At 42.6% G+C, this 14,469-nt stretch overlaps 1 protein-coding gene and 1 pseudogene across 5 annotated transcripts in view; both read right to left on the bottom strand.

The window, feature by feature from the left end:
- LOC124555769 (cAMP-regulated phosphoprotein 21) overlaps nucleotides 1–14,469 on the bottom strand; it is a 989,726-nt gene that overhangs the window by 673,279 nt on the left and 301,978 nt on the right. The window lies entirely within an intron of this gene.
- Nucleotides 4,834–4,951, bottom strand: LOC124557385 (annotated as a pseudogene).

The raw sequence follows: 14,469 nt of genomic DNA, 5'->3' as shown, positions 1-14,469 counted from the left end.
GTTCTAACCCGTTTTGTGTACCAAGGAGGATCAGCTCCGTCGTTTGTTAATTTATTTGGTATAAATCTTTCAATTGCTAACGATACTATTTCTCTGAATTTAAGCCACATCTGGTCTACACATATATTTTTAATTTGGAATGAGTATAGATTGTCTCTCAGGAAGGTGTCAAGTGAATTTTTATCTACTTTTTTGAATAGGTATATTTTTCGTTTATTTTTCGAGGATTTGGGTATTACAATATTTAGTCTAGCTACGACAGCTCTGTGTTCACTAATCCCTGAATCGGTTTTGATGCTCATTATTAACTCAGGATTATTTGTTGCTAAGAAGTCAAGTGTGTTTTCACAACCGTTTACTACTCGCGTGGGCTCATGAACTAACTGTTCGAAATAATTTTCAGAGAATGCGTTTAGCACAATTTCGGATGATATTTTATACGTACCTCCGGAATTAAACATATATTTCCGCACGTATGGAGGGTAAATTAAAGTCACAAACAACTCTGAAAAGGCGCAACGTATCAAATATTTTTCTTAACAATTACTTCTGAGCATTACCTACCCTGCAACACCCTTAAAGCTTTCCAGACTGTTTCTAACCACCCTCTTTATTGCCATATATAGCTTAGACGATACGGAATGTCCATTTCTCTTTATTCTAGTCTTAAATCTGGTGATGGCCTAAATTGACCGAAAGCTGTCATTATATAAGGAGCAGGCAATTGGAAATGAGATAAATGGGAAAAAATCTAAGTAAACTGCTTATTATCTCAAAAATAATCTCCGTAACTATTAATACATATATCCCACTGTGAGACAGGAGGGTCATTGCTTTCATGGTGAAATGTTTGCTGTTGCCTATTGATCCATGATTTAACCCAAGCGCGCATCTCTTCGTCCGAAGCAAATAGACGGCTACGAATATTTTTCTTCACGACTCCAAAAATAAGCAAATCTCATGGGCAGGGATGGGGACTGTATGGAGTTTGCCAGCGATACTTCGGCAGCGTAGTTTAAACAAACTTGTTGACATGTGGGGCTCTGGATTTGTTTCCGGCTGGTGTTCTAGGACGTAGGTAAACTGTAATTTGCCCAGTCATGCCGTTACCTCAGCAAGAGGTACTATTTAATCCCCTGAAACGCCGCTTTCGCCGTTCACTTTATCGTCACTGTCAAAAATGGTTCAAATAGCTCTGAGTACTATGGGACTTAACATCTGAGGTCGTCAGTCCCCTAGAACTTAGAACTACTTAAACCTAACTAACCTAAGGACATCACACACATCCATGCCCGAGGCAGGATTCGAACCTCCGACCGTAGCGGTCGCGCGGTTCCAGACTGAAGCGTCTAGAACCACTCTGTAACTCCGCCCGGCTATCGTCACTGTCGTTCTCTGTAGTACACAGGTGTCAACACAAATTTAGACATCGGTATTCATGCAGTAACTAGCATCGCTTTCGTTCTGCAACAAGCTACCTACGTCACTTTCGTCAACATCAAAAATTTCAGCGGTAAAATCACAAAAAGCAGCCGATACCGTTTTCCATGACTTCAGAATCGATGATTCAGCAATATGATCCCAAGAAGATTCAACCATAAAAATCACATCTTAGATTTTTACCAATTTCAGTACGGAAATTTAAGCAACTTCTCCATCTTCTTCAGTTAATTTATCCAGTAGCTGTCTTCTGTATACACGTTTGACGTTCTACAGTACACCTTGATCTGTCGGTTGTAGAAGAGCCATTTACGTAAGGAGCCAGCCGGATGCCTGGAACCATCCAGCGATCTCTGTGCTACCTGCAGTGCGAAAATAACAACTGTTCATAAGCCGTACTGCACTGTACCAACTGTTAACCTCGCATTTCCTCGCTACAAAAAAAGGTAAAGGAAACAAAAAATTAATCCGGATAAACCGGATATCCGGATTAATTAGGGTCGAATAAACGAGGATCTTGTGGATCTTCTTTCAATAGATTTTTCAAACAAATCGTTCAGAGCTGTTAACTTTTTTTAAAAATAAACTGCGTACATCTGCTTTAGAACTTTGCTAATTACGCGTTTTGCACACGGTTGCATGTAAATTATCTGACGATGGATGCTTAACTTTTTATACATTCCTTTCACTATCTTATTCGAGAAATATGGTCTCAGTCCCCAATTATACCTAACTTTTGAACACTAATGTGGTTCGAGAGAGCAAAGCGTTTTTGCCATTTAATAATACCAATCAGTATAAAAAAGTCACAATTTTTAGGATCATAAATGTACATATTTCTAGTTAGGTCCAAGACTACCTTAGAGTAGTTCATTTAATACATCGCTGTAAAATATACGTTCTGAAAGGGAGTTACACAATCGCAGGCTGCAGCCGCCACAACAGCCTGTACAATGTTATGCTGAATAGCACAATTTGTGTTCGTGATTTCAAGTAAAGAGTGGGACAAATATGTAACGAGAGCTTATAACACTCTCCCCTAACAATACTAACAGTCCTGTCATGGGAAAAGCCAAGCATAACAGTACCGGCTACTATTAAATTAGCAATACACGGATAATGTTACTCTTGTGAGAGGATTTTAATTTGACCGTCATTGTGCGTATAATGATCCAGGATCGGACTATTTTCATTTCTCTTACAGAAACATTATTTAAAATTTGCTTAGTATTTACAGTTGTTTACTAGAAACGTTAAGCAGTCCGTTTATTTTTCTTTCAATACAATATTTACTTTTCGAATTTTTATCATTTTAAACTATTACTCATTATTTTACTTTCAGTTCGTGTGCAGGAAAAATAATTAGGAATATTTATCATTTTGACCAGATAGATGCTTTTCGCTGCATTAATTTTTATATAATTCAAAAATATAACATTCGTATTTACAATAAGTATAAACTTTTTCACTGCTGTTCATTATTTCTGGAAGTCCACTCCAACACCTTTATTTGCAAACCTTGTTTTACCAGAGAAACGCTTGTCTGCCCAATGAGATTTTTGGCAGTCCATTTTAAACACCCTCTCCTGTTCTATTCATTTAGCAAGTAATTGTGTGCCCATCTCACGTATTGGCAGTCCATTGCTGCCACTCATTACGCAGTGCAGCCTTTAGCACATCATTTCAATTTTTCGAATGTCTACACTCCTGGAAATTGAAATAAGAACAACGTGAATTCATTGTCCCAGGAAGGGGAAACTTTATTGACACATTCCTGGGGTCAGATACATCACATGATCACACTGACAGAACCACAGGCACATAGACACAGGCAACAGAGCATGCACAATGTCGGCACTAGTACAGTGTATATCCATCTTTCGCAGCAATGCAGGCTGCTATTCTCCCGTGGAGACGATCGTAGAGATGCTGGATGTAGTCCTGTGGAACGGCTTCCCATGCCATTTCCACCTGGCGCCTCAGTTGGACCAGCGTTCGTGCTGGACGTGCAGACCGCGTGAGACGACGCTTCATCCAGTCCCAAACATGCTCAATGGGGGACAGATCCGGAGATCTTGCTGGCCAGGGTAGTTGACTTACACCTTCTAGAGCACGTTGGGTGGCACGGGATACATGCGGACGTGCATTGTCCTGTTGGAAAAGCAAGTTCCCTTGCCGGTCTAGGAATGGTAGAACGATGACGGTTTGGATGTATCGTGCACTATTCAGTGTCCCCTCGACGATCACCAGTGGTGTACGGCCAGTGTAGGAGATCGCTCCCCACACCATGATGCTGGGTGTTGGCCCTGTGTGCCTCGGTCGTATGCAGTCCTGATTGTGGCGCTCACCTGCACGGCGCCAAACACGCATACGACCATCATTGGCACCAAGGTATAAGCGACTCTCATCGCTGAAGACGACACGTCTCCATTCGTCCCTCCATTCACGCCTGTCGCGACACCACTGGAGGCGGGCTGCAAGATGTTGGGGCATGAGCGGAAGACGGCCTAACGGTGTGCGGGACCGTAGCCCAGCTTCATGGAGACGGTTGCGAATGGTCCTCGCCGATACCCCAGGAGCAACAGTGTCCCTAATTTGCTGGGAAGTGGCGGTGCGGTCCCCTACGGCACTGCGTAGGATCCTACGGTCTTGGCGTGCATCCGTGCGTCGCTGCGGTCCGGTCCCAGGTCGACGGGCACGTGCACCTTCCGCCGACCACTGGCGACAACATCGATGTACTGTGGAGACCTCACGCCCCACGTGTTGAGCAATTCGGCGGTACGTCCACCCGACCTCCCGCATGCCCACTATACGCCCTCGCTCAAAGTCCGTCAACTGCACATACGGTTCACGTCCACGCTGTCGCGGCATGCTACCAGTGTTAAAGACTGCGATGGAGCTCCGTATGCCACGGCAAACTGGCTGACACTGACGGCGGCGGTGCACAAATGCTGCGCAGCTAGCGCCATTCGACGGCCAACACCGCGGTTTCTGGTGTGTCCGCTGTGCCGTGCGTGTGATCATTGCTTGTACAGCCCTCTCGCAGTGTCCGGAGCAAGTATGGTGGGTCTGACACACCGGTGTCAATGTGTTCTTTTTTCCATTTCCAGGAGTGTATTTCATTCTATACACAGTTACATTGTTAAGAATTTGAAACTTATACATTAGCAAAACTATAACAATAAGTCTTCACAACAGTATAACTAAAACTAAAAAATAAACTCCTCCCGAACAGGCCATGAATGTCCAGCTCATAGGCATCACTGGGTGCGGATATGGAGGGGCATGTGGTCAGCACACCGCTCTCCCGGCAGTATGTCAGTTGTTTCCGAGACAGGAGCCGCTACTTCTCAATCAAGTACATTGCCTCACAAGGGCTGAGTGCACCCCGCTAGCTAACAGCGCTCCGCCGATCGAATGGTCACCCATCCAAGTGCTAGCCCAGCCCGACAGCGCTTAACTGCGGAGATCTGACGGGAACCGGTGTTACCACTGCGGCAAGGCCGTTGGCACAGTATAACACATGTTATAAAACACATTTTGTAAAATTAAACGTATTATAATACAGCACATATTATTCAGGACATGTTTTCAAACAGTGTTCCTTTTTATTCTGATCTCTGGTCATAAGGTTTCAAGTCCGCTGTATTGCGAACACCTAAGAGCTTTTTGGACGTTGCGTACTCCAAATAATACGTATTAATGTGAGGAGTTCCTTGCACGTCAAATGGGCCATAGCAAAATATTTTTAAGTTGGAAATAAACTTGCCTCACACCTCTAATTGCGGTGGCTATATATGCTATTGTACATAGTATAATTACATTGTCCTGATTTTACCATAACAAGACTTAAAGAGGTTTAGTTTCATCCCAAGGAATGATGTCTACACATCCTGTAACTAGATCTGGGGGCTTCTTTGGTTCTGGATTTCCAGTTCTTTCGCAAACTGAAACCGGTATATAGTATCACCAGGTGGTTCTTTCTTTCTTCGTTCCGTGTTTACCTCCAGCTCTTGTTTTGAAATCGTTTCATCAGGTGATACAAAATAATATTTCGCTATGCATTCCTCGATTTCTGTTACTTCAAAATATTCTTCATCCGAACTATTTTCGGAATCTGACCATTCTGGGTCACCGTTCGGTTCGAAAAGAAACGCTTTTCTTAAATAGATGTTACCCTCTGATCTTTTATCAGATCTTAAGTATTTGGGGCTACGTTTTCTCCTAACGTTATCATTCCTTTTTCTTTCACAGCAGGCTCTTTTCTACATTGTCCGCATCTCGTGGTCTAGCGGTCGCGTTCTCTCTTCCCGAACACGGGGTACCGGGTTCGATTCCCGGCGGGGTCAAGGATTTTCACCTGCCTCGAGATGACTGGGTGTTTGTTGTCCTCATCATTTCATCATCATTCATGAAAGTGGCGAGTATGGACTGAGCAAAGGTTGGGAATTTGTACGGGCGCTGATAACCGGGCAGTTGAGCGCCCCACAAACCGAACATCTTCATCATCTTTCCTGACTTGTCATATTCATCGGTTCTAATGATGTCTACATCATCGTATTTTGCGTAGTCATCGTGAACTTCAATAATTCGTAAGCAATCGGCTGTATCTATCTCTTCCGGCCTACTGACAACAGTTTTTTTCTGCTGTCGATTCATTACTCAGGAATACTTCGCCTGCAACGCTGAAGATTTCATCATTTTACATTCTCCTCCTCCTAGCGACCCTAGTTATTTCTTTACTATTACTGTTAATATTATTGGCAGCTCGTCTCCTTTGCACCGTACCTTTCTCCTCTTTATTTGCCGCCTCTTTAACAATGGCTGCTCACAAACTTTATACGCGGTGCCAAATTCTTCCTTTTCTTCTTCACTATAGGGCCACGTCTTATTCTTGACGTCGCTTTTCCTCCTTTCATTATTACATAGTTTATTGGCTGCGTAATTTGTTTTGAAATCCTCCCACTAGCACTGCTTTAGCTATTGGTACAGATTATCGACGCGTTCGCACCAGTTTACAATCCCTGGCAACTCATTTTCGCCAATTTTGTCGTTATTGAAGCCTTTGTCGGCGCTTGCTTCCGCGGCTATGAACAAGTTCACGTTTTCTCTTTCCACAGTATTGTTATCTACCGAAATGGGTTCATCGCATTCCACTGTGACGCCCTCATTCTGTTATGTTGCCACAAAAACAGCTTCCATACGGACTGCTATTTAATCTGATTTATTTGTTACTGGCGGGCGCTCTGTTCGCCAGCTAATATTTACTTCATTGCATGCTTGCCGTTACCCATTCCTGAGCACACCTGTCGCTTCGCTTGCAGCGCCCTACTGTACGTTGCAGTCGCTCTCTCGTGTACCAACGTGTTTCTTACGTTTGGTCGTGAAAAACTGTCTGAGTCAGTTTGGCCTGCAACATACGGGTACTCAGTTTTCCGCTTTGTTGGTGTCGTGGTAATGTCGCGGTGCAAAACCTCTACCACGAACCACAGAAGTTCATCGACCACTGTCCCTACCACGATGAAGCATATTAACCGTTATTCTGTTCAGTATCATTGTGATTACTTCTTCTGTTGTTATTTTGACGATAATCACGATTACCTTGCTAGTTATCTTCATACTCGTCTCTTGCCAGAAATACAGAAAAGCTGTTATGATTGCTTCCTACGTATGTCTTCGAATCCGCTGGCAACTTTCTCAATAGCTCCAAAATAATCTTGGATTCGGATCGTCTACTTCTTAAATGTGTCAATTTTCGGTACCAGGATTCGCAGAAATCTTTCGTGGAGTTTATGCCCTTTTTGTCATACAGTCTGGTCGTTATGAATTCTCGCCATAAACAAACTTATTTTTGTTCTGACCAACATTCCTCGGTAAGCTTTTGTCACAATTCGTTAGATGTCATTTGATATGTGCTCAGATTTAGTCCTCATCGTCCAGCATTACCTGCTAATGCACTGACCCGTTCGCAGCTTTTCAGGAAATCCAATGGGTGTCAACCAGTATGTCTTTTGGCACGGCCAAAGCGTTCTTTGCCATCCAATAGCTTATTATCTGGTACTCTATCAGACACATAATTGGGCTTGTTCCTAAATTTCTTTTCAAGGTCACAAAATTTTGTCTTGAATTTGTAAAGCGTTTGGATCACACATCTGTTAGCAATCAGCTACTCGTTTACCTAGTGCCTTTTCATAACCAGATACTATCTTTCCCAAATGTGAGATTTCATTTCTACATTCGTCAAAAATTTCGATTTTCATGCCGAAAACTTTTTCGTCCACTTTTGTTACTACCAAAGGTCCTACCTTTTCTTGGATCCTTATGATTTCTAAATCAAACCTTTCGTTAACATCATTGATCTACCCCTGGCTGGATAGTGGTCACGTTGGTATTTATGGTATTTGTTTAAAGTTTCACGTCCTTGAGTGTAGTACTCAAAACGCCTACATTTTCGTCTACTTTTTCTGTTTACTGATTTTAACTCCTTGCGTCTTGAGAGAGATTAGAGCGCGCACGGAGGCTTTCAGACAGTCGTTCTTCCCGCGAACCATACGCGACTGGAACAGGAAAGGGAGGTAATGACAGTGGCACGTAAAGTGCCCTGCGCCACACACCGTTGGGTGGCTTGCGGAGTATAAATGTAGATGTAGATGTAGAGTTGATTATTAATGCTACTTGCCTGTGCTTTCATTTGATCCTCAAGGCTACTAATACCACTTGCCTTTGTTCTAGTTGACTGTTAATGCTGCGGCCGTGGGATCTAATTTGTGTGGATAAAAATTTTAACAGATCATTCATTTTTCACTCTCCTGCTCTACCGTATCTTCGTACGCCGATTCTACTGCATGTGTTTCGATTGAGTCTTTCTTTCTTTGTGGCGAACTGAATATATCGACCGATTCATTCGCGTACCAACTATCTTCTACACAAACTTTACCATTTGCTCCTTCCTTTAGTACCTGCTTTCTTTGTGGCATCATTTGAAGTTGATCTTTTACATACGTGTGGTATTCCACGTAAGGCAACTGCTATTTTTTGCGCTACCTGTGAACTCATTTCGGTAACTACAATCGACCTTCGTGGTATTTATCGGTACTGTCTCATTCTGGTCGTTTCGATCTACTACTGTTTTTGTATCCACATTAATACTGAATATGAATTACGGTTTACTATCTAAACTACTATAATATTTTCCATTATGTTCTTTATTGAATTTATTTCGAGTTCGTGCCGCTGGAGCATCAGTGCTCGTAATACGTTTGTTTCTCGCTTAGTACACACGTCGCTGTCTGTCATGGTCGCGAAGTATAATACTTTTCCCTAACAGTACTAATTGTCCTGTCACGGAAAAAACCAAGCATAACAGTACCGGCTACTACTAAACCAGTAATACACCGATAAGGTTATTACTGTGAGAGGATTTTTATTTGACCGTGATCGTGCGTATAATGGTCAAGGTATCGGACTATTTTCGTTTCCCTCAAAATTTCTATCGAGGTGGTAGCAGAACAAACTGGAATCTAACCTAGGATCTATTAGTAATAAAAGACACTGTTATTACGTAAAAGGAAAAGGCCGCCAGCCTAATTAGGCAACGTTGTACCAAGTACTAGCATCGTTTATACAGAAAGTTAACTATTAGTACTGACTTTACTTGATACCGAAATTATGTCTTGCAAATAAGATTCAAGCAGTAGCGCAATTTATCAAGCAGTGTAACATTAGTTTGGCATCAACAACACAGAAGTAATAATAAATGTTTTTGCAACAAGTAGCTCTCAAAAACACTTACTACCTGTATATCAAAGTAGAAAGCTAATGGTTACTAAAGGCGAATAATTATTTATGATGGAGCAATGTTAAACTAGACAAGAGCTTATTTTATCATCTTAATTATTGGGAATATTGCCATTGAAATGGTTTTCGGGTAATTACATTCTCTATTCCTATTATTATTTGTATTTTCAAGGAGCAATCAACTTCCTTATACTATTTAGCTCAAAGGGAACGTGTGGTACCTGCATCTAGTATGGTTTGAACAGCTGTAGCCAGTTGCTTTTTACAGCACACAAATGTTACAGTATTGGCAAGTGAACTTCATTAATGCCGCAGTTGTAATATGAAATTTAAAACTGGCTCAACTGTTGACATGGTGACTCTGAAATTAATCTTTCAATAGATTCATATCTAGACTCAACATTTTAGTCACAACATGATCAGAGAAAGACTATTAACTACATACACATGAAATTATAAAGACTAGTACTTCCAGACACACAGAAGAATCAATCTGTATACCAACCCTTCAAGTTCTACTATCCAGTAACTATCGTGAATCATCACAATTTTTCAGGTAACTGTCATACTGTACTGAGATTTCAATAAGAACAATCTTTAAGCTGAATACTTTAAATCTTTTCTTGGCAGTTGCACTTTGGTGAAGTTTTAACTATCCATTTATGAAAAACACTTGGCGTACTTCAAAACGTTTTGTCACTGAATAAGTACGAAGTTTACTATTCCACACAATTTATTATCTATAGTGAAAGTTTACCGAAATGGCTTCCCAGCTCAACAAAATAGGATACTCAGAAAGATCGTAGCTCTTGGGATAGGACACTGTCTAGGTGAACGACTAAAGATAAACTACAGGAGTTCAGCACAAAGATTAAAGAACACAAACTTATTATTGCATAAGAAACCGCATAACTGCTCCATGATTATACAGTACATAGCTCGTTATTTGAGACGAAAGTGGCGGCTATGGCGACCTCCTGTGGCTCCTCAAAAAGGCGGTAAAAGTATCCATGGTTCTTTCAGTATAACGAGCTCTGAAAATTCTCTTGTTAGTGTCGGATTCTCGTGGTACAGAGCTAACCAATATATGGCATGAATAATGAACCAAATTTCTCCCGCATCCGAGGCTATATTAAGAATCTTGCTGCTCTTCTTGCCTCGTTCAGTTCACGAGATGCGAAGACTTTGACTTCTAGCCACCGACTAAATCTCGCCATAAAGGAGCCTTGCATTCCGACCGCCAAATCTTTCTTTTCTATTCCCGTCAAGCCAGTTTCGTCACAGAGGCATTTCCTTCCATGTTTAATATGATTACAAACCTACTATCCCTATGGATGAACCAGTATTAGAAGTAAAGTGTTAATATTTCCATTATTTTATAGAATGTTATTTTTAAAATTTCATGCATAGATTAATTGTATTGACACAAACTGCCATAAATAATAAATAAAACATTTACATAGATGTTACATCAAAGAGCTTGGTGAGACAGAAGTCGCATTAAGTAAAAACAGACAAAGAAGTTAGATAAGACAAATATATGTAATATCGATAACAGTGCTATAAGCTGTGCTTCGGAATTTCATACTGGACGAATTGTGGACGACACTATGGATTCTCTAGCCGCAAACACTTTATCAAGGAAAATGGTAATGCCGAAGTCACACATTTCAACAAGGCAGAGGTCGATTATATAGCGGTGAAATGTAGTACAGAGTTAGTCATAAATACATCTGGAGTTTCAGATGGAGTCTGTGTGAAAACTACAAGTGCTACAGAAAACAGACACATTTTAGTGGTCAGAGCATCTCTCCAAGCTTTTAACTCATATTACAGATGATTAATGTGAGGTCCGTGCGTGAAGCGTCAAACGTCAATTCGTGTGTGAAACTCATTGGAGTTCGTGAAACGAATTGCCTGCGAAGGCGCGACAGCAGTCCGTTTTATAAAGTGTTTCATAGGGTTGCCAATCTGCAGGCTCGAACTATACTGCCGGAAAAAATATTAGTACACCCTTTTAGAAGTTTGAAGTTCACTCATGATTTGTTATTCCAACAGTGCATATGGAGCACATGAAATGATTGAATTTCAGATCAATAGCGCTAGCGGTTCTGGGGTACCAGGTATCGACCCACGCTGGAACACCAATATTAGTAAGTGGTGTAGCCTATACGGGCGGCAATGTAGGTGCTGACTCTGACATCCAGTCGATCGTACAGATGGGGAATGCCGCGTCTGTTCGTCTTCTTCAGGCTGTTATGTAAGAGTTGTTGGTTGACAAGTCGCTCGAGTCACTTATCGTCTCGTCACATCCTACATGTGCTCGATTCGAGACAAGTCCAGAGACCGTACTCACCAGGGAAGTTGTAGCACGTCTTGCAGAGCATGTTGAGTTTCTGTGTGTGGGCGAGTATTATCCTGTTGGAACAACACATCACCTTCCTGTTGCAGGAACGCCAAAAGAACGGGCCTAACAACATTTTGTACTGACCTCGCGGTGGTTAGCATTCCCTACAGAAACACCAAAGGTGAACGAGTGTTGTAGCTTGTCGGATCCCAGACTATTAGGCCTAAGGTGGGTCCAGTGTATCTCGGACAAATGTGCTCTCCAGGTCTACGCGCAAACGACCATCACTTGGGTGCAGGCAGAATCTGCTTCCTTCGCTAAAGACTACGGCGCGCCATTCCAGCTCCCAAGTGGTCCTCTGATGGTAGCATTCTAGCTGAGCACGTCGACGCTGTGGCGTGAGTAAAAGTCGAGTTAGAACCGTGCGTGCTCGTAGCCTCACTGCTAATGACGGGTTGTCAACAGTTGGCTACAGTCTGGAACCGCACGACTGCTACGGTCGCAGGTTCGAATCCTGCCTTGGGCATGGATGTGTGTGATGTCTTTAGGTTAGTTAGGTTTAAGTAGTTCTAAGTTCTAGGGGACTGATGACCTCAGATGTTAAGTCTCACAGTGCTCAGAGCCATTTGAACCATTTTTTGAAACATCATATTTAAGTTCTACCAGTCAATACCTAGCCATATTCTACGAAGACATGGAGGCCTTCTTTAAATGAATATAATTGTGTATAGACGCATTTACGAAAGATGAGTTTGACTTCACAATATACGTATTCTGTAGCACTAATGTTCCTACTTAGCTTCACAACTGCTTATCATTTATTTTACCGTTGTTGGTTGTATGCGAATAATTATTATTAATGTTTTAATTTTCGTACGTACATGTGTAAATTACGAAACCTGTCGGAGGTGCTTTATACACATATTATCTCATCATCTGATGTTCGCAATGTGAAAGCTGTTTCTGCTGAAATACGTCCCGTATAAGCCACTATCTCCTTTTCGTGTACGCCAGAGATTTTCCCTGTGAATCAGTGTTCTGCGGTTTATGCCATTTAACGAAGCAGATAAGCGAAATGCGAAGTCTTCTCAAAGCGAGCGCTGTTTCATTGATCCGCAGCGTCCTGGCGGTGATAATATACATACACAGATCCTCCCACAGGTTAAAGTCACCCCTGCTGTGTATTTTATCGCATCCCCCGGCTCTTCACTAGCATTTAATGCGGGACAGCTCTACAGTGCTGTGGTCATGATTTGTAAAACGAATATCACGCTGCATGAGATTCGTTCTCTGCTCACAAGGGGAATCCTCAGTCACAGCCAACACATTCGGCTTATATTCGGCAAGTAGTTTGCGTACAACCAAAGAAGAAAGACTCTAAGGTACACTACTGGCCATTAAAATTGCTACACCACGAAGATGACGTGCTAAAGACGCGAAAATTAACCGACAGGAAGAAGATGCTGTGATATGTAAATGATTAGCTTTTCAGAGCATTCACACTAGGTTGGCGCCAGTGGGGACACCTACAACGTGCTGACATGAAGAAAGTTTCCAACCGATTTCTCACACACAAACAGCAGTTGATCGGCGTTGCCTGATGAAACGTTGTTGTGATGCCTCGTCTAAGGAGGAGAAAAGCGTACCATTGCGTTTCCGACTTTGATAAAGATCGGATTGTAGCCTATCGCGATTGCGGTTTATCGTATCGCGACATTGCTGCTCGCGTTACCGAAATCCAATGACTGTTAGCAGAATATGGAATCAGTGGGTTCAGGAGGGTAACACGGAACGCCGTGCTGGATCCAAACAGCCTCGCATCACTAGCAGTCGAGATGACAGGCATCTTATCCGCATGGCTGTAAGGGATCGTGCAGCCACGTCTCGATCCCTGAGTCAATATATGGGAACGTTTGCAAGACAACAAACACCTGCACGAACAGTTCGACGACGTTTGCAGGAGCATGGACTATCAGCTCGGAGACCATGAGTGCGGTTACCCTTGACGCTGCATCACAGACAGGAGCGCCTGTGATGGTGTACTCAACGACGAACCTGGGTGCACGAATAGCAACACGTCATGTTTTCGGATGAATTCACTTTCTGTTTGCAGTATCATGAGGGTCGCATCCGTGTTTGGCGACATCGCTGTGAACGCACATTGGATGCGTGTATTCGTCATCGCCATACTGGCGTATCACCCGGCGTGTTGGTATGGGGTGCCATTTTTTACATGTCTCGGTCACCTCTTGTTCGCATTGTCGACACTTTGAACAGTGGACGTTACATTTTAGATGTGTTACGACCCGTGGCTCCACCCTTCATTCGATCCTTGCGAACCCCTACATTTCAGCAGGATAACGCACGACCGCATGTTGTAGATCCTGTACGGGCCTTTCTGGATACAGAAAATGTTCGACTGCTGCCCTGGCCAGCACATTCTCCAGATCTCTCACCAAATGAAAACGTCTGGTCAATGGTGGCCGAGTATCTGGCTCGTCACAATACGCCAGCCACTACTCTTGATGAACTGCGGTATCGTGTTGAAGCTGCATGGACAGCTGTACCTGTACACGCCATCCAAGCTCTGTTTGACTCAATGCCCAGGCGCATCAAGGCCGTTATTACGGCCAGAGGTGGTTGTTCTGGGTACTGATTTTTCAGGATCTATGTACAGTAATTGCGTGAAAATGTAATCACATGTCAGTTCTAGTATAATATATGTGTTCAATGAATACCCGTTTATCATCTGCATTTCTTCTTGGTGTAGCAATTTTAATGGCCTGTAGTGTATTTCCCTCAACACCCCTACGGTTCTGAGAAAACCACCTCTACAGTTAATGACGCGCAAACGACCCAATATTAACAGCATCTATGGATAACTG

This window comes from Schistocerca americana, chromosome X, assembly GCF_021461395.2.
Source record: "Schistocerca americana isolate TAMUIC-IGC-003095 chromosome X, iqSchAmer2.1, whole genome shotgun sequence".
Classification (NCBI taxonomy): domain Eukaryota; kingdom Metazoa; phylum Arthropoda; class Insecta; order Orthoptera; family Acrididae; genus Schistocerca; species Schistocerca americana.
This window is presented reverse-complemented; position numbering and strand designations above follow the sequence as displayed.